The sequence below is a fragment of the Camelus bactrianus genome, chromosome 16 (genome assembly GCF_048773025.1).
Source record: "Camelus bactrianus isolate YW-2024 breed Bactrian camel chromosome 16, ASM4877302v1, whole genome shotgun sequence".
In the NCBI taxonomy this organism is placed as follows: Eukaryota; Metazoa; Chordata; class Mammalia; order Artiodactyla; family Camelidae; genus Camelus; species Camelus bactrianus.
Genome location: NC_133554.1, coordinates 5,252,530 through 5,279,339, shown reverse-complemented (window position 1 = coordinate 5,279,339; position 26,810 = coordinate 5,252,530). Strand labels below are relative to the sequence as shown.

The 26,810-nt window shown below is 47.7% G+C and overlaps 1 protein-coding gene across 16 annotated transcripts in view; it reads left to right on the top strand.

The window, feature by feature from the left end:
* ADPRM (ADP-ribose/CDP-alcohol diphosphatase, manganese dependent) overlaps positions 1 to 26,810 on the top strand; it is a 324,587-nt gene that overhangs the window by 201,984 nt on the left and 95,793 nt on the right. For 15 of the 16 annotated variants that reach the window (XM_074342169.1, XM_074342168.1, XM_074342165.1 and 12 more), the window contains exons 6-7: positions 10,315 to 10,423; positions 12,108 to 12,168. The exons of the other annotated variant lie outside the window; for it this stretch is intronic. The gene's annotated coding sequence lies outside the window, so the exon portion shown is untranslated. The remainder of the gene's footprint in view (positions 1 to 10,314; positions 10,424 to 12,107; positions 12,169 to 26,810) is intronic. 16 annotated transcript variants of the gene reach the window in all.

The following is a 26,810-nucleotide window of genomic DNA, read 5'->3' as shown; positions in this document are numbered from 1 at the left end:
CTGGCAGTTTCCATTGTCAGGCACCACTTAATATGCCCTGTATGCATCTTCACAGGTGGGCAAAATCAGGAAGAGAAAGGGTGCAGATGCTCCACTTTAAAGAATCAAAAATATCAAAACCCGTCTATGGTGGGTTGCATGCCATAAGAACAGCCCCTGACAGTTCAGGGCTGCACCAGGGGAAATGCTAGGGCTTGAGAAGCTCGTAGTGTTTCTCCAGGATGGAGCTGGCACACTGGTGGGGAAGGAGGGGTAAGGCAGAGGTGCAGAAAAAATAAAGGGATCATGGGGGGAGGAAAGAAAACGGGGCTGGGTGAGATCAGAGGGGGAAGGGACACCTGATGTCCTTCCAATGAAGACACTAGGGACTGATACAAGGCTCAATAGAAAAGTATGTTCTGAACCATCTCTAGACTCTGTGTGAGTTCATGGTCACCTGATGGTGCAAAGAGTTCCTTCCTGGGAATACGCTGTCCCTGCACAGCTTTCTGATCATTGTGGGTGTAGCTCAGAACTCTGGTACTCCGGTAACATCCTCAGTTATGGACCCTGGTCGCAACTCTGGCATTTCTGACTGAAGTTGGCATCTAGCATAGTATCTGTCCTAAGGTTTGGCCCAGATTGTCAACTCTGTGGTCAGCTTTTTCAAGGGCAGGGGAGTTCCTAGAACGAATATGGCACATTCACATGTTGGGACGCTGCATGGCTGGTTATTCACCAGTGACTGGTGCCCCTTCCCTGCTAGGTGCAAGGAGGCCTTTTGTTTCCCTGCCCTCTTGATGTTAGGGCTGATCATGTGACTGCCTTCAGCCTATGAAATGTCAGCCAGTGTGCCTTCCACAAAAGTGAAAGAATTTAATTGCCAGGGGTCAACCTTCCATCCCTTTCTTCTTCTAGCAGAGAAAATCTGAAACATTATACTAAGATAGAGGCATACGAGATGGTGTGGAGTGGTTACGCGCAGCAGAGCCCTGGCCAAACTAGGGAGGCTTGAGCATGAACAATAAATAGGCTTCTGTTGGGTTAAGCCATTGAGATTTGGGTGGGGTTTTTTTAATATACATTTAATATACAAATTATCAAAATATATACATATATTATTTATATATTATATAATTATTGTGTATTATAATTTTTAGATATTATAAACAATTTGTTGAATAGTAAGATTACTTTTTATAAAGATGGAAGTGCAATTTTTAACAAACAGTTGCTCTTGCTCTGTTGCTCTGTCTTGTGCCCAGCAGAGTGGGCTGTTTGATGGGCCGACAGAGGGGAAGAGGGTCGGGGGTAGAAATGGATGAAGGAGGTCAATTTATGGTGATGAAGGTAACTAGACGGATTGTGGTGATCACTTTGTAGCATATATAAATATCCAATTATTATGTCGTACACCTGAAACTGATACACCAATTTTTGCCTCAAAAAATTATTTTGACAGGCTGTAGCATCTCATCAGAGACTTCAGTTCAGAAGGAGTGGAGACCAAGGGTTTATGTCTGTTGGGGTGCCTGGGTCTTCTGGCATCCGTGAGGGCGAGGTTCGCTGTGCCCGGCTGCGGTCTGCAGCCAGGACCTCTTGGCCAGGGTTGCCATAGAGACAGTCGTTAGATACTCAGCACTGTGGGCAGCTGTACCAGGCTGCCCCGCCTGGCCCAGCCGAAGGCAGACATGCTGCTGGAGACAGGTGCTCTTCTCTTTTCTTTCCCCATTTACACACCTCAGAAACTGCTACCCTGAGGATCCTTGTGAAAGAATTTCTATACTTCTGGTTCATTTTCCTGCCCTCTTGCCCTTTTTTGGGAAACAAAGCAAAGCAGAAGAAAACAAGACCTCTGTTTTGGAAACAAAAGCCAGAGGGGACCCGCGGTTGGTGACCTGTACAGAGAAGCATTGCCCGGTCTGAGCTTAGACAGGGCCCATCTCTGTTCTGAGTTCTTTCTTCCTTGCCTGATGATCACTTACCCAAACCTTTCCAGACTCAGAGGTCAACCCCTGACCTGGCCACCTTGCCAGCTGTCAGAGCACGCTGTTAAATTGCTCTTTCTAATCCTAATGAAACGAAAGGTGATACATTCTAACACAATGCTAAATACTTTATCCCCATTTTATAGGAGAGAAATTTGGGGTACAGTGAATCTCATTACAGGCCTGATGTCCTACAGCTGGTTGACCCCAAAGCTTGTGCACATAGCTACTCTGCTGTTCCGTCTCTTATGCAAAGCTGAAACTAACCTCCCCTGTGACTTCTACTCATTGGTCCTCATTCAGTCTCTGGGGCCATAGGGAATGAATTCCCTTCTGTTTCGCAGCCCTTTCCCTCAGAGAGAACGTGCATGATGTCCTTCAGTGAACCGGAGGCACCACGAGGCCCCACGGGCAATTGTGAGAGATGGTTATCTGCAGAAGGCAGCACTGTGCATCCCCCTCCTTTTCTCCTTTGACTCCAGAATAAACATCGCTGCGTTCCCTTAAAATATAGAGTAAGAGTTCTTGCCCATTATTCCCAAGAAATTTATCTCTGAGTCTTTCCAGAAAAGGGGAGACAACTCTTGATAGCTGCCCCTCCGGCCACTCCCTCCAGTTCTGCATTAGGTCAGCAGGGTGGAGTCCACCCCTCACCACACCGTCAGCTTACACGCTGTCTGGCATCCACTGGGTGGGCGACAACCGTGAGGCTGCACTCAGTCCCTTGGTCCCAGGAGTGGTGTCAGCAACAACGGGCCACTTGTCCTTGAGCACACTTTGACAAGACAATTTGGTGACAGTTTCGAGACAGACAAGATACACCTCTGGGTCCTGGCTAATTGCTGGGCATGGGCTGGAGTCCCCAGAAACTCACCTCTCCTGCACTGCGCCCTCAAAGAACAAACCTACAGTCAAAGGATGACGGGGACTTTCCTAATCCAATTTGGTCATTTTGCAAGTAAGGAAACTGAGATCCAGAAAGATGAGGCTATGTTGTCAGCCAACAGCAGCACCAGGAATCAAAGGCAGGTCTCTCTAAGTCCAAAGCCTACCTTCTTAACCGCCACACTGTAAGGCACACTGGCCACCCCAGTCTCTAGCGTTGACCAGCTCCCTGACTTGGGGAAATCTGCAGAATGCACATAATCAAGTTCCACGTAGAGTTGGTGTGAGTACTGCACGGGGTACACTTTGGTATGTTCCTAGCACAGTGCCAAGCATGGAGTGGATTCTCCATCAAAGGCAGCCAGTGTCGTCAGCAGGGGCTGGGACCCGTGTCTCACGTTTCCCAGGTAGGGCGATTTGTACTTTGTCCTCTGCCTCCCTGGTGCTCCTTATCACAACAGGGGCAGGGATGGCACTGCTTTGGGCACAGCATGATGCAGCAGCAAAAGCTTGGCCCTCCGTGAGCCTGCAGTTCAGCAGAAGACGGAGGAACAACCCTCATCTTATGCGTCTTCTCAGCAGAATGTCCCTGGAATCCCACCGTTCCCTGCTTCCTCCTGAGACCTCACATTCCACATCTCAAAACCAGGACAACCACTTGGTTAGTCTCCTGAGACAACTATGTAGAATGTCTAGCTGACCGAATGCTGAAATTAAGTATGAGAAAAAAAAAAAAAACAGATCAAAATCACACATTGGAGTCTTTCTACCATTGCTTTGTCATTGAGGAAGGTCTAAAATTGTGAGGAATGCTACACCTAAAAATATAAGACCATTGGAGTTTATAAAGCCTCTGTTTGCGTAATCTTCCTTAATATTCACATCAGTGCTGTGAATTAGTTACAGTTAGTATAGATAGATGATAGATAGACAGACAGACAGACAGATAGATAAGTAGTAAACGGGAAGGATACAGCTCAAGTGGCAGAGCACATGCTTAGCATACACGAGGTCCTGGGTTCAATCCCCAGCACCTCCTCTAAAAATGAATAAATGGATAAACCTAATTACCCCCCTCAAAAAAAAGACAATGAAAAAATTGTAAACAGCTAGGGCTTAATGCAGGTTTTATGCTTAAGTTTTGTGCGTTACCCGATCCCAGGTGGCACTGATGACTAATAGACTCTAGTCTGGGGCATCCAAGGGCCCCTAAACAGCCACCCAAGGCAGTTTCTCCCTCCCTCCCAGATCTGGGCAGCTCATCATGGGGTCACAGGCTTACTGCCCCTACTCACTGCCCCGAGGGAGTCCTGGCCTGTTTTCTACCACTTCCTGGACAGAACAGTGTGATTTGAAGACTGGAAGATGGGTCTTTAGAAAGTGGCGGGGGAGAGCATACTTAAGGTGACTTTGATGCGGGTGGGAGCAGGCTGCATGCTTGAGTTTTAAAGAGCAGAAAACAAACACAAGGCGTTCAAAGCACAAGCACCATGAAGGGAACGGTGCCCGTTTTTTCTTCTAATTTATTTTAATTAGACATTTTTCAAGGGGGTGGAGGGAACCTGCATTCTTCTTGAAGAATCTGAGTATCAGCCCACCTGCCAGGAGCCCTTTAGGGACACTGTTGCCTTCCATCCTTCTTGTCATGGCTAAGAAGTGAAGATGCTTCTGAAAAAACTCCTTCTTTTTTAAAGGAGGGGAGGAGGATCTGGAGCTGACCTTCTCAGCTTTTGGTGGAGAGAGGCCACTCTTTATTTTTCTTGACTGCAGCATGGGAGGGTACAGGTACAGGAGCGAGGACCTGCAGTTTATATAACTGGGGGTGGGGGGCGCTCTTTAAGAAAAAGAAAAAAAATGGTAGAAGAACCAATATTCATTTAGAAGGAGAAGACAGTCAAAACAAATTTCTAGAGCCTTGGGAACTTAGCTACCTTTCTTTTAAAACCTCTTTAAGCAGTTTACAAATACAAAACAAAAGCCCAACCAGCTTAAACAAAATGCTTCCTGATTACAAGCTGGTGTCCCCACTCTCTGGAACACCCTGCGCCCCTCAGAGTCTCCCAGCATTATGGGGCCTCTGCCGGAGAGGGGACCCTGGAACTCAAGCTTCGTTAACTTCATGGGATATCCACTGCGGGGAGGAGGAGGGGACAGGCGCCAGCAGGGGTGACTGACAGTGGGGTGCGGGGAAGAGGGCATGTCATGAGGGCTAATGACCTGTCCCCTCACCTTGGGAACATCCTTGGGCTGCAGGGAGGAGGCTGTGGTAGAGCTGCCAGCCCACAGCTGATCACATATCAAATAGGGCATCTCTGCTCAGGCGTCTGGGGGCCTGCCGGCAGCCTCAGCTGGTGGAGGGCGTCTTTCAAGGCTGCTGCCCCGTCATGGTAGGCTCCACGTGGTAGGTAGCCAAGGAAGGCTCTGGATCAGATTATCTTAAGCTTTTCTCCTGTGTGGATCCCTGTGAGAATATAGACTCTTTCCGCATTTTTACAGCGGTAACTTCCCTCCCAGTGTTTCTTCTCCAGCCCAGTGGGAACGGAGACTTCTGCTCCCTCTTCCACCTGGGCTAGCGCTGGGTGAGGGCACGGCATCTGCCTGCCAGCCCCACCTGCAGACTTCTCACAAAGGCAAGAGGAGGTGCAACCTGGCTGTCCCCTGTGCTCCAGGGGTCCTTAGTGGCCGTACTGACAGGAGCCGAGATCATTTTCTTCTTTTACTTCTGGTGCCCAGCAAGGCGGATTCCCCTCCCCAACCCCTTGTCCCTGTGAGTCAGGCAGAAGGGCTCCCTGCCTTTCTGGGCTGGCTGGCCAGACCCTGCATGTTGGTTCCAGCATCCCCAGCTGGACCTGGGAGTGTGAGGCGGCTGGCAGTCCTTGCTCAAGTGGCTGAAGGGGCCCGAGAGCTTGATGTGCCCCACAGACCCTGGCATTTCTATAAGACGAGGAAATCCTTCTGGGCTCTCGGGGCTTGTGCACCAGCCTGTGTTATCAGAAGAGCTCTGCCCCGGGGCGGGCGTCGCATGCTGGCTCACAGGTCCTGGTTTAGTCTTTCCTTTCCTGTACTGAGTTCCCCATTTCGCTGTTTTCCCTCGACGAGGTCTCCTTCAGTTGAGAACCCAGCAGCAAGGGGAAATGAGCGGCAGGGTTCAGGATGGGAATGCCGTCTGTGTCCTGAACGCTCACACGTGCACACGTGCAGCTTTGCGCCTCATCTCGGGGATGCGCAGATTTTCTAAGGAGACCAAGGAGATCCTCTAAAACAGCACTTCCCGAGCACGAATGAGCATGGGAATCTCAGGCGAATGCAGACCCTGCCTCAGGAGGCCTGGGGTGGGGCTTGAGATCCAGAGCCTTCCAGACCCTCGCCCCTCAGAGGCGGTCCCGGGACCAGCAGTGTCAGCACCACCTGGGACCTGGTTAAAACTGCAGAATCTCAGACCGTACCCCAGACCTAGAAACCTCGGCCACCACTGGGTAGCTACGCCCTCTCATCTTTCCCTCCTGCCAGCTCGCTCAGAGTTATACTATATAAACAGTTGCAGCTGTGCTGGGCAGGACTTGGTTAACTTCGAGGCTGGTCAAGTAGGAAAATCACTAATTTCCCCAAGGAGCCTTGGAGACGCCAGCGGCAGCTGGTCCTCCTCTGTGAGTCATTGGAAGCCGCAAACAGGACATCGTGCGATGTTTGTGGAAGGTAATGTGGCTGAATTAATGATGATGCAGGAGCCTTCACAGAGGTGGTTCTTGACTCTTTTAATTGCACCATTTCTCAACCTTAATGCTGCCTCACTGCCATTTCTGAATTATACATCCACGCACATCCAGAGACACACGTATCGCCGTGGATTAATTCTCCCGCTCCAACTGATAAACTACCAACACATAATTTCTGCTCATTTATCTTTGCTCTAATCTAGCCAAACTCTTTTCCTTCTACTCTGTCAACCAGAGTGCTTTGGGAAAATTAGTCTTTAGCCAGCATTCCTGTGTACTCTGTCCAGGTAAGTCCATTCCAAAGCTATGTAAGGAAATCAGGGCAGAGAAAGAAGTTTTTCTGACTTCATTTCTGACGAAGCGCTCTCAGCCTCTGGATGGTTGAGGACTTTCCATCCTGAACGTTGTATTCTGTTTCTTCACAAACAAAACCTGTTCCCATCAGGCTCTCCTCTCCGACGCATACGTATACATTCCATCTGGGGCCTCAGGGGCCTCGTCTGTGACAAAGGATACTGACTCTATTTCTGATGACGGGGATCTGGAACAGATCACATCTTGTGGCTGCGTCTTGCCCTCAGATCCAGGACCCAGTGACTCACTGGGGTGGGGGCTCTGACTTACCTGGAGGAAAGAGGAATCCTCTGAGGACTAGCAGGAAAGCTTGGTTCCCTCTCCCCATCCACACTCTCATTCTGTTTTCTCTTCTCTCCAGCAGTCCCTGTCCTGGATCTGCTGGGGTAGTGGGAGTGACTCCCAGAGTGATTCTCCTGGTTGGCCAGTGTGCAGGCCCTGGCCATGCCAGCCAGCAGCGTGCAGGAAGCAACCCCTCTTACCGAGCATCCTTTCCTCAGAGCCTATGTGAGGAAGAGCTGCCCAGCAGACACGCAGGGCAGAAGCTGACCTGGGCGTGGGCTCTCTTTGTCCCCTGCCCCCCTTCTCCAGGCCCTCTGCACCCAGCACAGCCCTCTTCTTATGCCTATGGATACCTCTGACCCTTTCGGCTGTCCCCATAATGAACAGCGACAGCTCATCACATTACTGGCTGGCTTCTCTGGCAGGGAGGTTAGGGCTGGGGAGGCTCATTAGCATCTGCCTGGAAGGGGACCAGGCAGCCCTGCCCTGCCCTCCCCGAGCTGTCTCTCCTCCCCAGGCCACACTCCAGTCCTTCTCTGCTGTGTGTCTCTCTCCACTGGTGTGTCATGAGCAGTTGTGAAGAGGGTCACAGTCATTTGTCATTTGATGGTCGTGGTGGAAGGAACGCATGCGCCTGATGGCCTTTTTGAAAATTTACAGTAAGTTGAGGCAGTCATTTCTTCTCGCTGAAATTCTAAGATGCTGTCCTGAGTAGGAGAGAAAAGGATGGAGCCCCGGGGAGCTGGGCTAACCCACCCTGGGGATGTGAGTGTGAACGTCATTTGGGACGTCTGTTATCGGTGAAGGAAGACTGAGACCAGGACCGCGGACTGTCCTCCTTGCCTCCTGATTGTTGGCTGGGATGACGATGAAGGTGGGATGTCCTGGATTCTTAAGGAACCCACAGCTAGAACCAAGGAGATCTTCTGAAACAGCATGTCTGGGACATGAATGTCATCTAAGTCACCCAAGGATCTTGTTAAAATTCAGACTTGGATTCAGTAGGTCTGGAGTGGAGGTGGTTGGGGATTTCCAGAGACTGGTGTGAAAACTGGGGAGACTTGGTGAGGCTTCTAGAATAAGAGCATCCAGTACCATCTTTAAATAGAAGTCTGGAGGTTGAAGGTTTTCTTACACGATCCCTTCTCCTAGGGCTGCTAAGAGACTCCTAGACCCAAATCTTCAGCGCTGGACCCCACTGACTGTGACAGGGGCTGGTTGCGCACGCACACACTCCCGCGTGCTGTTTCGGAATGACCGGCCTATACGTCCCGCTTCTCCGGGGTTAACTGAAGTCACAGATGGATAAAAATCTAAAGTTGGAGGGGACTGCAGAAAATCTCTAGTTCCATCTCCTGCTTTAAAGATGATGAAACTAAGGCCAAAATGCTTAAATAACTGGCTTAACACCTAACACAGGGCCTGGATCATCAATACTGTTTGACCCAACTGGCGAAACGTCCAGGTCATTTCTTACAAAGGCCGTCTGAACAGGGATGCTGTTTTGTTTGGCTGCTGTTTTTCAACTTTCTACGTTGCTCGTGGCAGCCCCTCATCTGCAGGGCCCAGGCCGGAAGGTGGCCAAGGGGAGAGGGCTGATTACGGGCCTCAGGGAGATGGATGGCACTTGATTTTTCCAGAAAAGCCAAAAACCTAGAATGTTAGGCGAAATCTGATTTTTAAGTATTGGCAACTAATTCCCATTTAAAATAGGGTAGCCGTGGGGGCCAACAAGCCAAGCTGCTAAGGCAGATACACCTGCTCGTTTCCAGCCTCTCACCTTCACGAGACTCAGGGACTGAATGGTGGTTCTGGTTCACATGTCTGTTTGGATGTCACAACGCAGAGCCAAGGCTCAGGAAATAGTCTCCCTGTTAGCTGAGTCAGAAAGAGAGTGTCTTCCTGGAATAAAGAAGGGAAGATTGCTGACAGTTAGGATGTGGGCAATGGATCAGACTCCAGAAGTCTCTCTCTGCATCACCAGAATAGGGTAAGATGTCTGAGAGATTTGACTCAGCTTGGAATATGCTTGGAAGTTGCCTTCAGGCTGGGTATCTTTGTGACTCCAAGGCAGGTGACTGGGGATTTTTCTGAGCATAACTGCTCACTTAATGAAAAACCCATAAACGGGTTCTCATATCTACATACACTCTAGGCTAGGAAATCTGAACGTGTCATGACCGTAAGACAGTTGGATCAGGTGCAAGCTGAAATATACCTGTGTGTCCAACAGCAATATTTTATCAGTGTTTTATCAACATACATACAGGAAAGTGAACACAAACTGAGGATACCTGTATAACCAGTCCCCAAGTCAAGAAAGAACAAGACCGTCACTCCAGGGGCTCCTTAAGCCCCCTTTTCCAGTTACTGCCACCTCCCCCACCCCAATCCCACCAGGGTGACCACCATCCGCCCCCAACAGCATAGACTGTCTTTCTTTGTATGCAGACTGTGTCTGGCTTCCTTTGCTCAACCCTGTAAGAGTAATTAATCCATACTGTACTTGTGCTGCTGGTGTGTCATGGCTGTATAGTATTCCACTGTGTGTGTATAACCCTACTTATCCATTCTACTATTGGTGTACATTTGGGTATTTCCCACTTGGGAGTTATTACAAATGGTGCTGCTATGAGATGTTTGGTACATTTCTTTTGATGACCCTATGCACACATTTCTCCGGGATACACACCTAGACTAGAAGGGCTAGGTCACCGGGTGTGGCTGTGTTAAGCACCAGTAAATGCCTCTGGTTGTCCACAGGGATTGTATCAGTTTACATTCCCACCAGCCGGCTGCTCCACAGCCTTGCCGACACTTGGTTGTTGAAAGACAAACGCGTAGTTTTGTTTTTCAATTGGGGGAGGTGGAGTGTATCACATTGCTGTTTTAATTTGCATTTTCCCGATATCTAATAGAGTAGAGCACTTTCTGGTATATTAAATGGCCATTTGGATATCCTTTTCTATGAAGAGTCTAACAGATATTTTGCCTGTAGGGAGGGAAGAAAAGGGTTATCTTTTCAATCTCTTAATGGTGCCTTTTGATAAATAGAAGTTCTTAACTTAAACGTTCACTAATTTATCTTTTTTTTTTTCCTTTATGGTTAGCTCTTTCATGTTCTGTTTAAGAAATCTTCGTCTACTCAAGGTCACAAAGATGTTTGCCTTGAAAAGCTTGATGAATTTTTCATCTTTCACATTTCAAACAGAGACTGAGGTAAGCGTCTTTTCATCCTCCAGACAGAATTCTTCTCAGGACCAGTGAATCTATAGCATGGCCGAGGGGCGAGACCCATAAGGGTAGGAGCAGGGACTGGAAATCAGCCTGCCTGGGTCTCCCAATTGCAGCTGTTTGACGTTAGACAGTTGCTTAACCTCTCTGTGCCTCATTTTTTTAGGGGTAATAATTCCACCTTTCTCATGGTTTTCTTTTTTGTTTGTTTGTTTAATTGAAGTATAGTTGATTTACAATGTTGTGTCAGTTTCTGGTGTACAGAAACGTGTACATATATACATATGTATATATACGTAATACATATACACAGTACAGCATAGTGATTCAGTTATACATACGTGCATTCTTTTTCATTATAGGTCATTACAAGTTATTGAATATAGTTCCCTGTGGTATATAGTAGGGCCTTATTGTTTATCTGTTTTATATAACGTAGTGTGTATCTGCTAATCCCAAACTCCTAATTTGTCCCTCCCTACCTTTCCCCTTTAGTAACCATAAATTTGTTTTCTCCATCTGTGAGTCTCTCTGTTTTGTAAATAGGTTCATTTGTGTCATTTTTTTTTTAGATGTCACATAGAAGTGATATCATATGGTATTTGCCTTTCTCTGACTGACTTACTTCACTTAGTAGGATAATCTCTAGCTCCATCCATGCTGCAAATCTCGTGGTTTTCTTGAGGACTAATAATGGTATCTACACTCAAGGCTGAGAACAGCCCCACAAAATAAGCATTCACTAAGGGTTAGTTATTATTATTATTGGTCTTAATTTAACAAGCTAAGGGGGGAAAGAGTGAAGAGGATGGGGAGGAGGAGGTGGGGAATCAGCATTGCAAATATGGGAGAGGATGGAGAGGAAGGAATAGAAAGCCACGAATCCCTGTACATCTCTTAAGTTAGTTCACGGATCATAGATTGTCGGCATGTAAAAGCCAGAAGGTTCCAAGAAGTTTGCTCTGGGAATGCCGGGTAACAACTCCCAGATGGCCAGGAAGCACGGAGCTCACATCTATCCCCTCCCTTGGGGTTGGCCCGGGGAGCAGGCCACAGTCCCACTAATTATTTTAAGCAGGAAATAGATGATGATCTATTGAACCAGCCAGTATGAAGGGCAGCTGTGCTCTGGGGGAGGAATCAGCTCTGCTGACAAGTCAGAAATTCAGTTCCCTGACCCAGCTTCCAAGAGGTAGATCCTCACCTGGGGGCTCAGATGGTTTGCCCAGAGACAGTCCTGGGGGAGGTGGTCACTCGATCTTGAGCCCAGGAAGCAGAAACTTGAGGACCGGATCATTTAGTGAGTCAAAGACTTCCTCAAGGGAATGTCTAGGACTAGGTGTATCTCTCCTTCAGATAAATCTCAACACATTTAGAATAATATCAGACCCCTTAGTCTAAAACAGGAATTGGCTAACATCATCAATAAAAATCCACATAGCAAATATTTTCTGGGTCCTGCGGTCTCCGTTGCCACGTCTCAATTCTGCCATCGTGTCATAAAAGCAGCCGTAGACATTGTGTAAGCGAATGAGCATGGCTGTATTCCAATAAAACTTTATCTATGGATCCTGAAGTGTGAATTTCATATAACAGTCATGTCACAAAGTATTTTTTGTTTGCTTTTCTCCAACAATTTACAAATGTGAAAACCGTTCTTCATTCACAGGCAATGCACACACAGGCAGCAGACCAGACTGGCCCAAGGAAAGGAGTCTGAATCAGTCCAGGTCAGTGTTTTGCAAGCATGGTCCTGGGACAGGCAGCATCAGCACTGCCTGGGAACCTGTCGGAAACGCGGTTTCTCGGGCCAGCCCAGACCTACGGTGTCAGAAACTGGGGGCCGCCTCCAGGTGGTGCTGGTACACGTTCCAGCTTGAGAATCTTTGGTCTAGAATTCAGGTTCATCCAGGCACCCATTCTAAGACAGCTTTCCTATATCTTTTTGCAACAGACAAGCCAATCACCCTAACACTAAACCCCTCCTGAGAAGTCCTTTCCCACAGCACCAGGCTGAGACAAAGGGCCCCAGCAAATTACTGGCAGGCGTCCACATTCCGTCCCACGTGTCTGATTTAACTAATACCAGACATGATCAAAATCGGGTATCTGTCATCTGTCATCAAGACTAATGAGGTTCCCCTTTGTGAGGATTTCAGCTGGACGTGTAGGTAGGAAATCATTCATTGCTGCAAGGAGCCAAAGTGAAAAAAAAATGCAGAGAGGACAATACACAGCTTTCACGAGGCAGAAGCCATGGATGCGCTGAAATTGTGAGGGTGACAGGCAGTCAGCGAGGCTCATCGCCACAGGGAGGGGATCCAGAGGCAGAGGAGAGCTGAGTTAATTAACACCAAGCACTAAGGCGGAGATCCAAGAACATCCCCACTGAGGGGGCAGCAAGGAAACCTGGCCACTAACAGCTTCGTACCCTGAAACATGTCTGCCTCCCGGGCTAGGGCGTCCCAGGTTCCTGTGAGATTCCTGGTCCCATGTGAGTTCTGCCGATAGACAGGGTTGGAGGGTCTTGGCCCCCAAAGAGTAGGACACCCTTTCAGTGGCCAGAACACTCCAGCCTCACTCACGTGTTCAGTCTTTCCTTAACACCCTACTGTTTCCCTGTTCAGGCAGGTCTCCCCTCCCCTCCCTTCCTCCAAGCACCTAAGTCTGATTCTTCAAGGCCTCACTGAAAGGGAATCTTCCCAACTAAGTCTTCCTTGATTCTCCTGCTCTTTTCTCCCTGCTGGTTAATTCATCTCTTCCTCAGCGCCAGTGTCCTGTTACTGGTAGCCCACTGAATTTGTTCTGCCATTTTTTTCCCAAACATACATTTTTATTTTTATTTTTTTATTGACATATAATTGATATACAATGTGTTAGTTTCTGATGTACAGCACAGTGATTCAGTTATATGTATATATACATATCTTTTCATATTCTTTTTCATTATACGTTATTACAAGCTATTGAATTTAGTTCCCTGTGCTGTACAATAGGATCTTGTTGTTCATCTATTCTGTGTATAGTAGTTTGTATCTGCTAGTCCCAAACTCCTAATTTATCCGCCCCCGCCTACCTTTGGTAACCATAAATTTGTTTTCTATGTCTGTGAGTCTGTTTCTGTTTTATAAATAAGTTCATTTGTATCATTTTCTTGCCATTTTAAAAGTTACCCATTGCTGCTCAAGTGACCTGCAGGCACATCTTTGTGTCCTTGCTATTTCCAGCACAGGACTTGCACATGGTCACAGGTTAATCAAAGCTGGGGGAGAACAGAGAAGGGCTGGTCGCCCCTCTCTGGCCTGGCCTCTCCTCCCTCAGTGCCCATGACCATGTTACCGTCCAGAAGACCAAAGGCCAGAGAGGTGACGGGATCTGACAGCACCGATGGCAACAGCGCTCCAGGAGAGGAAGGACCAGATGTCCCCGGGGGCCCCCTTCCCCGCCACGGTCCCCTTCACACTTCTAAATCCCTTCTCCACACTTCGGCTGAGGGCGCCTGGGAGGGTTTCAGGGCTTTCAATGACCCTTTGCAATTAACTGTATGGGAAATATCGCCAGTCAATTAGTGTTGGCACGTTTCCAGGGCTGTCACCAACCTGCTCTGGAGCAAATCAGACTTAATTATCTTGTTGTCTTGTCTTTTTTTTTTAATTATTAATCTAATTTGTGAGGGTTTCTGTAAACAGTTAGGTAAGCAGAGATTTTAATTTGAATGTAGCAAATTTGGACAAAGCAACTGTATTTTACAAACAACTGGAAGCTTTTAAAAACCTCAGCCCAGTCCTGTGGTTGGTAGTTAGCATCGGTCCTGCATATCCTTCTAAAGTTTCTAGAGTCCCACTCTCAGGGAGCAGACACTTGGATCCCCGTAGAGAGAAACTCACTTTTTTGTCTTTTGACCACCGTGAAGCCCAGAAGAGGAGCTAGGGAGGGGCAGCCAGTGTTTTGTTTGGGCTCAACATCTTCAGGCCCAACAGTAAACTTACTGAATTAAACAGAAGAGCCATTTAACGGTGACTAATGGCTGCTCGGAGAGGGAGCGAGATGCGGCTCAGCACTTCCGTGGCGGTTAGCAGGTGTTTCTCCCTGCTTACCCATCTGTTCTCCCCCCGGGAGCATGCAGGAATCAGTCCCTGCCACGCCAGGGGGCTAAGCCCTCAACACCCAGCTCTGGATTCAGGTGGCTGGTCAGCTGTACTGCCTTGTCTGACTCCCGTTGCTGGCTTGGGATGGACAAAGGACTGGGGCTGGGCTGAGAGGAGGCACTCATGGGACGTTTTCTCGGACTAGGGGGATAAGGGCAGCTCTCTTTCTGCTGGTGGTGCTCGGTTCTAAGAATGAGTATCCTGTCCTGTTGTGTTGCTGGTTCATGAGAAGAGTTAGCTTCATGAGAATGAAGGAAAAACAAAGGAAAGCAGAGGAGAGAGAGGGAGAGATTGAGAGAGATAGAGATGGAGATGAGATGGAGATGACAGATGGAGATGACAGACGGAGGTGGAGACAGAGAGAGAGACAGACAGAAAGAAGAGAGATTCCTGATGAGCAGTTGAGTTGACACCCTGATCTAGCTATATGTTGACTTTTCAGTTATTTGGCCACTAATTCACTTCTCTCCCTCTTAATCCCATTCAAGTTCTGTGTGTCACAACTCAAAGAGTCCTTACAAATATTATCACAGGAAAAGGTTTTCAAGGTCAAAAACTGGGACTTAACTATTTATTGTCAACCACAGACAAGCAGTAAAACCCCCTTTCAATTGAAGCTCCCTCGAGAGTCTGAACGATAAAGCAAGGTAGGATTAATCTTGTGGAAGGAGTAACTTGCATTTTATTTTTGCCCCTCCCCTGCCGAGGCACCTGCAGCCTTTTCCTTCAGAATCCTCGAGAACTTGAGCAGTGACCTCCGAGCTGCTTGCCTCTCAGGCATTTCTCTGAGTCCAGGGATGGCGTGGCTGCATCTGGGCTGCCTGGAGTCTCCAGCATCACTGCTCCCACTTGGCAGCAGCACAAAGGGCACCACTCTACGTTTTGGCGTCCTTTGGTCCTTGGCGTCACTTAGAAGAGAGGGTCCATAGAGAGCTTTCACTAGGCATGACGTTCTGGTTCCTGGAAGGCTCCGGAGGAGCCTGGAGGGAGACTGGAGGTGGCATGTGCTCCCAGGCTGTGGGAACGTGTCCGAGGAGGGATTGGCTAGAAGGCATTGTACCTGTTACCGCTGACATTCATTGCACAACTGAAAAGTGAAAAGAAAAGAAACCCTTGGTGTGAATCTGAAGACAAACAAGATCTCGTCACAGGCCTCATCCTTCTGGGCCGATGCAGCCCCGCCTTTACACGGGGAGAACTGAACTTTAAGGTTTCACATGTGTCCTGCGGGGCTGAGGAAGATGCTGTGCCCTTAGTGGGCTGGATGCTGGCATCTGTCAGCCCCAGGTGATACAGTGCAGCTGGCTGGCCTGGCTCTGTGCCCAGTTCTGAGCATCTCCTGGGTCCTGTCCAGTGTACTATGGGATCGATAAACATTTAAATGCAATGCTTCCACGAGTCATCCATCATAGTAAATGCCATTCAATAAATGTCACCGGAGGGTAACAAAATCTCTCCCACGGAAGACCCTCTGGCCACCACTTCCTCTCTCAACCCTCCCATTAGGGTCATCACAGGGCCTCTCCTGGCTTGAAACTGAATAGCAAAAGATGAGGGCCTGCTTGGAGCAAAGGGTGAACTTTTTCCTAGAGCACTGGCACCCAGGAGCTGGCTTCCTAACCCCATGTTCTTTGTGGTCACCATTAGTGCTGTTTGCCAAACGTTTCTGGTTCTCTTTATTTCTAGAGCAGGATATGATTTTACCACCTGACCCCTTGTGATTGGATGCATCTAATTTAACAGTTCTGACCAATACTCTGTGAACAGAAGTGCCATGTGTCACTTGTAGACTGGAGCATTTAATTGCTCTCACAAGAGCCTCTCCAGATCTCTTTTCCTTCTGATATGATAACCTAGAATGTTTAATATAGTGACTCCTCCATTAGGCTGGGTTCCTCAGTGACTCCAATGAGCTGAGCCCTCTTCAGGCGATGTGCAACATGAACAAGAAATGCATTTTTCTTGCTTGAACCTAATGAAATTTGAGGTGCTTTTTGTTACAGCAGCATAACCTAACCTATTCTGACTGATATAGGCTCCACATTGCTAAGATATTTGAGAGAAAGAAGCAGATACCAACCTGATCCTTCTTCTCATCTGCCCCAGGCATCTAAAAGAACTGTATAAACTTTGCAGCAGGAACAAAAACTTCCCTTTTAGTCTAAGAATGGCTGTTTTGTCGCACTGGAGAGATACCTGGTTTGTCTCCAGAAGAGTCCTAGCACACAGAGAAAGAAAGCATCTTCCTGGGTCCATCAGGGTTTTTTTTTTCTCAGTGTACTATTTATTTTATCTTTATTGAGGTATAGTTGATTTACAATGTTGTGTTAGTTTCTGGTGTACAGCATAGTGGAACTAAGAACAGAGTTACCATGTGATCCAGCAATCCCACTCCTGGGCGTATATCCAGATAAAACTCTAATTCAGAAAGATACATGCACCCCAATGTTCACAGCAGCACTATTTACAATAGCCAAGACATGGAAGCAATCTAAATGTCCATCCACAGATGAATGGATGAAGAAGATGTGGTGTATTTATACAATGGAATACTACTCAGCCACAAAAAAGAATGAAATACTGCCATTTGCAGCAACATGGATGGACCTAGAGATTATCATACTAGGTTCATCAGTTTTCATTCCCAAGCAGAGAGTGCTGGGGAAAGCTTCTGCTCTTGGGGTGGAAGTTGTCAGTGTTGTCTCAGGACCCAAGTAGCAGGGTGAATGCTATTTTATTTGCTCATCCTGGAAATGTGTCCAGAAAAGGTGTCAGGCTTGGGAAAGTGACTTGGTAGCAGGGCTGTGCCTGTAGCATTGGCCCAGAGAGTTTGATTGAGGACATAAGGTCACCCAGTGTTACTCCAGCAAGCAGCTTCAGTCTCCAAGTCCTAGCCTCTGCTGACAGTTGGGAGGCTGAACCTGCTCGAGCTGCAGGAGGGAGGCAGGCGTGGGCATCTGGGATTTGGGAGGGGACACTGAGGAGGCAGGCATCACCCCATGTCTGAGCAAGAGAGGCTGCCCAAGACACTGCCTCCAAGACACAAGGCAAAGGAAAGTGCCAACAAATGGCAGAGGCTGGGCCTTCTCTGGTTGTTCCGACCCTGGTCCTTGGTGGGGACTGTCCTTTGTTGGGTAAAATATGGCTCCTTCCCTCCAGGATGGAGAGCATCAGGACTGGTGCTGCTAGCTCAGCTCTGCCTCCAGATCACTCTAAAGATGCACAGGATGGACGAGGGGATGGAGCTTTGACTTTGGCATTGTGGGATGTCAGAGCTGGCCTCAAAGAGCCCTTTTGCAAAGTGCCTTCACCGCTGCTGTAAAACTCTCCGGCTACATTTCCAGCAGGGCTGCAGGCTGTGCCTTTCAGAGTTCAATGCCAAAATTTGACAGAGAAGGCAGGGAGGACAGTGTTCTCCTGTCATCTAGGACAGAAGCCGTCCTTCAGGCAGGAGGTGTCATTGTCATCTGCTGGTTGTTCAGGAACAGTGTCCCTGTTTAGGCGCTTTCTGAGTCAGCTCCCTGACTCCACCTGTCTGCATCTGTTCACCTGCCTGGTTCACAACCGTTATGGCCAAAGGGGGGCCTTCTGGATAGGTGAGATGGCATGGAAAATATATTGATACTTTAGGCAAGATTAGCTCTGAGCATTCTGAAGGGCCAAGGGTCCCCAGGAGGTGTGCGTCTTCTCTTCCTTGTCCACCTCCCACGAGCAGCAGCTGCATCGGCAGGTCGTCACTGGCTGCCTCGCTCACCAGCTACAGGAGAGCTGGCCTTGCTCACGGCCCTGGGTCCTGGGCTGCTTGGGCTTCTGAGCAAGCTCCCCAAAGTTAACTCTCACGTCCTAGCAGTGTTGCTTTTTATTCTTTTCAGGACAATACCTTTCATCTGCAGAATGCTTTCTACTTGCACATCTATTATTGCATTCGCTTCTCACAGGCATTTAAAAAATTGCAAAATGAATTTCCATAGTGTTCACACAGTATTGGAACTCGTCTCCCACCGCCAGGAAAACCAAAGCCATTCACACAAACATTCAGTTAAGGACATCCCAGCTTTTTGTAAATACAATGGAGTCGTAGTTTTCTTCTCTTCCGTCTCCTCTTTCTCTCTCTGCTTTTTCATAATGTGTTTTACTCTCTTAGAAAGTCCTTCTCCTGGTTTTATTGTCTGCATTCCGACCTGAGGGTTCGCGCTCTCAGGAAGTATTCTGGCCTGATATCCTCATTCTTTGCTCTGGTTTTACCTTCTTTTCCTTTCAACAAGACAAGGTAAACCCTATCTTTTTTTTTTTTTTAAATTACAGCTTGCTTTTTTCTCCTCAGCCTGCCCGCCCCCTAATATTTCTCAACTTGTTCCAAAACCCATGGACCATCGTCAAAGAGCGAGCATCTTCCTGTGTACTCTCTTTGAGTCCCATAGGTTTTTCTTTCCTCAGCCTTCTTTAAATAGAACTAGGCATTCATTCATTCCTTCATCTGCTCAGAAGTGTTTCTGGAGCACCTGCGATGCGCTAGACCCTGTGCCAGGCACTGGGGACACAGCGGTGGGTGAAGCAGGCACATTCTCTGTCCTCACGGCTTCATGCTTTTGTAGGAGAGACTCACAAAGACGTAAATAACTGAAAATCATCATGTCAGAAAGTGGCACGTGCTCTGAAGGAAAATAAAGCAGAGTAAGGTTATAAAGAGTAATGGGGGCTCAGTGTTTCTTTTTTAATGCTTAAAGAGGCCTCTTTGAGGCAGTGAGGTTGGAGCAGAGACCTGAAGGGGCAGCAGACGCAGCTGGGCCCTCCCTACAGGAGGAAGAAGAAAGCCAGAAGGTGGGAGGTGTTTGGGATGTTCAAGGAACACCGAAGAGGCCTGTGTGGCTGAGCCTGAGGAGCGGTGGGGAGAGGGGCGGGAGGTGAGGCCGGACAGGTGGGCTGAGGGCCTCTTAGGTCACAGTCAGATTCGAGTTGACGGAAGTGGGTCGAGACTCACTGGACAGTGAAGGGCAGGGAGCAACAGTCTGATTCACATTGTAGATGGATGGCTCTGACTTCCAGGTGAAGATTTGAGGATATGCAGAAATGGAAACAGAGAGTTCATTTGGGAGGTCAGGGCAGGAGTCCAAGAAAGATAATGGTCCCCTGGACAGGATGGTCCTGGTGGAGGTCTCGAGAGAAGTGATTGGATCCAGGATTAACCTTGAAGGCAGAGCTGACAGCAATTGTGCACAGACTACACTTAGATGATGAGGGTGTTTCTGGTGTCAGTAAAACTGGATGAACGGCGTTATCATGAACCGAGGTGGGGAGACCAGTGAAGGGAAAATGCTTAGGGGTGGCAGGAAATCAAAATTCAGGTTTAAATATGTTAGGCTTCATATAAAAATGGAGATATGGGAAGAAAGCAACCGGATAACTAAGGGATATTGAGGCCAGGGGATCATCAGGACCAGGGGATCATCGGGTTATAAATAATGTTTAAAGCCACAGGACCGGAAGGGAACACCAGAGAGTGGGAATAAATGAGGAGGGAAAAAAAGGCAGTCCAAGGACTTAGCCTTAGGGAACTGCAAATTTTAAAGGTTAAGAAGAAAAGTGGTAACCAGCAGAGAAGATTTAGAGGTAGCCTGTGATATGGGAGGAAAATCAGCAAAGAAATGGCTCCCAGAAGCCAAGTGAGAGAAATATTTCAGGAAGGAGGACATGACTAATGGGGCCAAGCCTTCTGCACCTTAGAATACCACAGATCTTCTCATCTGCATCACCAAGTGGAGGAGGGTCCTGGGAGGGTCCTGGGAGGGTCCGTGGTAGGAATATTAGGGAAGACAGCGAGTAAGATTCTGCTTTCACATGGTGGCCCGAGTGGGACTTTAATGCCCTTAAAAGTGAGATGGAGAGGCTGGCATACTGGTTTCTCCTTCTCTGCTGGACCATATTTCAGAAGGCAAGAGAACAATTATGTAGTTAACAGGCTAGAAGGTTTATCCCATAAACAAGTACTTGTACCTCCCAGAGGGTATGGACCTGGCCTTCAAACCATCACAGCCTAAGCTGTGGCTGAACAGAATGAGGGCCTCTCTTTGGTCACCTAGAAATTCTGAAGAGTTTCCGAGGGAATCCCTCAGGAAGAGTATCATCATCCTTATCTCAGACGACAGGAGTTGGGGGGTGTAGGTCAGGAGCTACCTGAGAGGTGGGATGTGCAGCCACGGGGCAAAATGTAGCTCATAAGAGTTTCCTCCCTCCATCGGACCTGCTGGCCTTCTTACTAGCTGGCTTGCTTATTTGGAACCTCTAAATGGAAACAGCACAACAGGAGAGGGGAATAATCTGATGTTAGGTTCCTACTCTGCCTCTGAGTTGCAGTGCCATCCACCCTGGGGCACTAGCCAGACACTCAGGAAACCTCGTTCTCTTTCACTCCTCACTCTGAATCCAGCACCAAGTCCTGCCAATTTGACCTGCTAAATCTGCAGGTAACATCTTTCCATCCCTACTGCTGTTGCTGGGATTCAAGTCATCACTCTGGCTGGACTATGGGAAGAGCCTTGTGATTAGTCTTGCCACATCTGCTCGGAGCCTCTCACCCTTTTCTCCACACCGCACAGTGATTTTTTTCACCCTCTGCCTGGAAATGTTCAATAGCTTCCTGTTGATCTTGTGCTGAAGACCGAACTCTGTGGCGTGGATGCACCCTCCCCCCCTTACTCTGATCTCAACTCAAACATCTTTCTTTCATGAAGACCTTCTCCGACCACCTTTTCCATCATGAATTCCTTTCTTATCTGTTCTCATAGAGCCACATTTCTTCCCTTCATAGCTCTGACCTCAATTTACAATTATAAACTTAATTAATAACTATCCTCCACACTGGACATTAATCCCCGTGACCTGTCTATTTTCTTTCCACTGTGTCCCCAGCTCATATCAGTGGCTCCCACATGAAAGAAGGAATGACAGTATAAAGGGAGCTATGTAGAGCCAAGATGAGTTTATTCAGAGAGGAAGCAAGATACAAGCAGTTGTCACTTGGAGAGCCACTGCCCTTGGAGATCTGGATGCAATTACCATGGACATCCATTAGTTTTGCTCTCCTCCCAAAGTGCTTCTGCAGGTCCTGGCTTAGGCTCCTCAAAGTTCAATAATGTTATCTGTAGATGCTACCTCTGCTGGATTGAAATCCTCATCTTCATAAATGTCAGCCCCTTTTTGGTCTCCACAGAATATCCACTCACACCAGCCACGTTGTATATTGTAATAAAATGTGGGCTTCTGTAGAGCAGTCACCTCATGGATTGCTTTACTATCTTTGCTTTCCCTCATTTCTGTTCTTACCTCTACTCCTCTCTGGATTGTCTCTCCATCCTCACCTCCAGAGAACTGCCAATTCTTCCTTTTTATCTGGAGCACCTTCCTCTTTCCTTTGCCACCTTGATGCCACTGAACTCTCAGACTAGAGGAAGGGCTCAGCTTCCACCCCGAAATGTGCGTGCAGAAGCCCACTGAGAGCCTGAGGGGAAAAGCTCGGACCTTCGGTGTGACATCAGCTCCTTGAAGAACATGAAGGATTCGAAAGGGGAAAAGATCCCACCCTTCCACGCAGTCGTAAACACCAGCTGTAACATAGGGATGAAACCCAGCATGCTTTCGCAAAGGCCATGCATGAGCTAGATGTTAGCCTTTTCTGGGACTTCGCCCTGGATGTGACTTTGATGAAAACCTGAATCCTTATTAGAACCACCTGAAAGTCCTAAACGAAGGCAGTCCGGGCCTCCTCACTGGAGATCCTGGTTCAGCTGGTTTGGATGGAGCCTGGCAGTGGTATTTGTCAGCCTTCCCAGCTGATTCTAATGTGCAGCTGGGGCTGAGCACCTCTGAAGAAACATCTTCTTTTAGAAATGAGGAAATTGAGGCTCAGAGAGCAGACCTGCAGCTCAACCCAGATACCCTGTTACTCATAATTCTGTTTAAAATAGTTTGAATGCTCGTGGTTTGCCCTTTTAAATCTCAGCATCTCCATCCTTGGGTTCACTGTGTCTCTCTCAGAGGGCTGGACGTCTTTGAACGCCACCTTTCAGGGCAGATAGATGGTATTATACTTTCTAAGTCCTGACATTTAAACGTTTTCCACTGCATTCTCGCCTGGGGGGCCACTTGGGTGTTACTAATGCAGCGCTTCTGGACTGTGGGGTGCATGCAAATCACCTGGGGAACCTGTTAAATGCAGAGGCTGCTCGAGAAGGTCTGGGGGGAGGCTGCGGAGCTGCATTTCCATTTCCAACGCTGCTGGTCTGGGAAGCACACTCGGGCAGTAAGAGAGAAGTGGAGTGTGCCATTTCTGCCTGCCTGCCAGGCTTTACAACTCCCTCTGTCAAGGGAATATCTCTTGTTATGTCTTTATGAGAATCCCATCCTTGACCACAGGGACTGCTAGGGGGTTACTGAAGGAGTGAAATTCTGTTTCCCCCGAGATTGTTATACTGAGAAGCGTGTTAGTTGGGGCAGCCAGGAGACGCTGTGACTGCTATGTGGTGAGACTCTGTTAAAAGCAAGTGGAGTCAAGGTGAGAGATGGATAGAGAATTCTGATGTCCGATGTGATCCCTGAAGCCTCTGAATTTAACTGTGCTCAGAGATTTATGCACAGCATTTCCCACTTATCTCAGTGGACACATTCTCTCTCTTTCTTTTTTTTCAGGCTGGTCTAAGTGTGGTACAGAACCCCGATGGGGAACTGGCTACGCTGATGTGGTTTCTAAGATGGTGAAGATACCCCCAGTCCTGGCTGGGAATTTGGCAGTATTTCTTATGCAGCAGTGTAACAACTGGTTAAACTGTTACCTGTGGAGCCAAAGCTCTTTCTGTTTGAGGATTTGGTCCAAGTGCCTATTGTGATTGGAGCTTTAGAAGGATGTCAGAATGTTGGAATAGGCTGGCTTTGGGTTTTGGGTTTGTTTTCGGTAGACTAGTACATTTTCTTAACAAAGGATCAAGTTTTAGTACCAAGTACCTACCCGTAAGCAGGAAAGGCCCCGTCTGTGGTGTTCAGCTATTTAAGACAGTGGCCATTTACATCTTCAGACTCCCTGACAAATTCTTTGCACCCAACTCAAGTTAATGCAGGGCAGGGCAGGAGGGTGAGAGATTGTTTTAATTACCTATTATTGCATAATGAATCACCCCAAAAGTTAGCAGCTTAAAACAACGCACATTTATTCTCTCTCCTTTCCTGTGAGGTAATAATTCCAGGGCAGCATAGCTCGGTGCCTCTGACTTAAGAGGCTTTCACAAGGCTACAGTGAAGGTGTTGGCTGGGGCCGTGGTCTCATCTGAAGGCTTGACTTGGGGTCGAGGGGCCATTTGCTTCCAAGCCGTCTCATGTGACTGGCAAGCAACATAGACCTCTCTACTGGGTTGCCTCAAAACATGGCAGCCGGCTTCCCCCAGGGTGAGAGCAAGAGAGGAAGTGCCCAAAACAGACGACACAGTCCTTTATCACCTGATCTCTTAGATGCCACTCAGGAAGTTCAGGCCAGGCTCAGTGGACGGGCGTGAATACCAGGAAATTGTGACCGTCAGGGCCCATATGAGAAGCTGCCTGCACGGAAACTCATCGAGATGTAAGATCACAACACTTGAAGGTCCACCAAGTCCCTCCCAAATGCCTTCTGCTGTGTATTCTTTGTCAGAGTTAAAACTTTCTCTTTACACGTGGAACAAAAGCACATTAGCTCTTGCTTGGCAGTTGGGTGATGGTCAGAGGCAGCAGCCATGAGTCTGCAAGGTCCGGCTCCAAGTCTTTGTGGGATGATGACATGGGTCTGTTCCTAAGTGCCAGAAACACCATGGGTAGGGTCTGCATTCAGAGACCACAGCATTCACTAAGATGAGTGTTAGTTATACAGAGTTTCAGAAATGACATTTATCATATAATTCTTTTAACTAGGTTTCAAGGGAATGATAATGAGAGAAACGCCAAGCCTGGCTAAGTGGGACCTGTGTTTGTTCAGCCCCTATAAAACTCCCAGCCTGTGTTATCTGCCCGAGGGGCAGAGGTCTGCTCAGTGGGTGTTGTCGCCAATCCTCCTTTGTACCCATCTCAGCTGTGGTGTGAAGATGATGCCGAAGCGGGCAGAAAGCAGGCCATCCAATTTACTGACGGAGAAGCCTGTTCGTGCCACTACTGGGCTCGAGACCTCTGCGTTTCTCACCAGCCGGTGCTGTCACGGCCCAGTGACCACTGAGGTCAATTTCCCTTCTTCCCTTTTCTACGTTAGTTACTACTGCGTAAATCCTACCTTCTCTCCATCACTGTAACATTAAGCTTGTTAGGAGTGACAAAATCTGTCGTTTTAGCCTGAGGCTGCAGGATTTTGGAGGATGCACATATGGCCTTCATAGAGAGAAATGCACATCTTCCAGAGATGCTGGACTTGCAGACGGATGCAGTAGCCAGGGGAGATGCTGAGTTGTCTTCCTGTGGAGAAAAGGCGTGTGGGTGAATTGATTTTATCTGGGATTGTAGCATCATGTTAGGAGCATCTGGGGGAGGTGCGCACAAAGGAGAAGGGCACTTGAGTGTGAGGTCACAGGGTAGAACACAGTGGAACGCAGTGTGTATGGGGGTGGGCTTTCTGGCCTGACTTCCCATCTCCTTCGTCCCTAGTCCTTCGGGGAGCTTCCCTCCTGTTCTGTGAGATGGTGCTGAGACTGCCAATCGTAGCACTTCGCTCCTCCTCCTCAGGGCTTTTGTCTCTTAATAAGAAGCATCTTAACTAAAACAAGTACATCAAGAATATTTTGGTTTCCCTCTTCTCCACCATAACCTTGCTGATAACTGCTGGCATTAATGTTTCAGTGGAAAATTTAGAAGTTGGTCTGATTTTAGAAAATAGGAGGGTAGGTCACCTGTTAAATCTGTCTTATTTCACCCTTAAGTTTACGACATATCTGTATCTGGTGGGACCTCTAATATCCGTTGATTTTTTGACCTGCAGCTCAGGTCTTCAGTTTAAGATTCTTTCTTTTATTTAATCATTGGTACTTGCTTCCACTCTATTTGTCTTATTTCTTCCATCAAATATACCATGAATCCGTATTTTGGATCTCTTTTTGGCTACCTATTTGTGGCATTGTCCCTTTTTATATTTTTATTTTTCCTTTTCCTCTTGATTCTGAGTGAGTTCTTCAGAACTGTCCTCCACCTTACTAATGTGATTTTTTTTGCACTGTTGATTCTTTTTTTTTATGCCTTAAAAAAATCTCTTTTCACATATTTGAAAGTAATGTTCTCTGCTTATCTCATTGAGTTCCCTTTTTATAACTCTCTCTTAGCAGCTGCCTTTTGATCTCACTGTGTTGTCTTTTGTTTTAATATTGTTGACAATACAAGACAAGTGTCTAAAATTTATGTCTGTTTCCTGCAGTAAATCTTCCCAAAAAAATGTTCTTCTATTGCTTTGTAAGTATTATACTATCCATCTGTGTTTAGGATCTTTTCAGAGGTCCCATATTATTTTGTTTCTATTTTTTCATCTTTGAACAATAAAGCTTCTATCTGTGTCTAGAATTTGTTCGCCCAAACTGGATAAGTAGATTCTTCTGCAATCATCTCATTGAGGTCTTAAGCTGGAGGGTAGCCTGAGGACTTGAGACCTCCAACTATGGACAACAGCAGAAGAGCAATTTCATGAATGGGAAGTGTCTTTTCTGGATAAAGCCACTGAGCTGGGCATTTGTTGGTAAGTGGTCCCATGCCAGGGCTCACCACATCTGTGTGAGCCATATTGGTCCACAGGACAACGGAGTGTGGGCTGCCGTCTGCAGCCCATCAACCGGTGCAGCTGCCCACGCCCTGGCCTCCCTGTGTGGTTGCTCTTGCAACTCTCCATTGCCCTTTTAGTTACTGCTCCCCTCCCCATCAAAAGGGAACTTCTCACTCACCAAAGCTGCTCCCACCTGGGTTATCCTCGATGGACAGAACTCCCTGGTGTTCGTCACATTTTCCCTTGTTTTGTGTTAATCCACAAACACATAACCCACACATAAGCTTCTAACATAATACATATGTTCACCCAGTGCTCTATCCTCTGCCAAGAACATATCAGTATGTCTGCTTTGTTCTTCCAGTTCTGACTCATCCTTGAGTCAATGGTCAATGGTCCTCTTTCGTGCCAAGCACTTTTGGATTTCTCCAGCGAGAGTCATTTCTCCTAGTGAGCCTTGCACATATCTCTG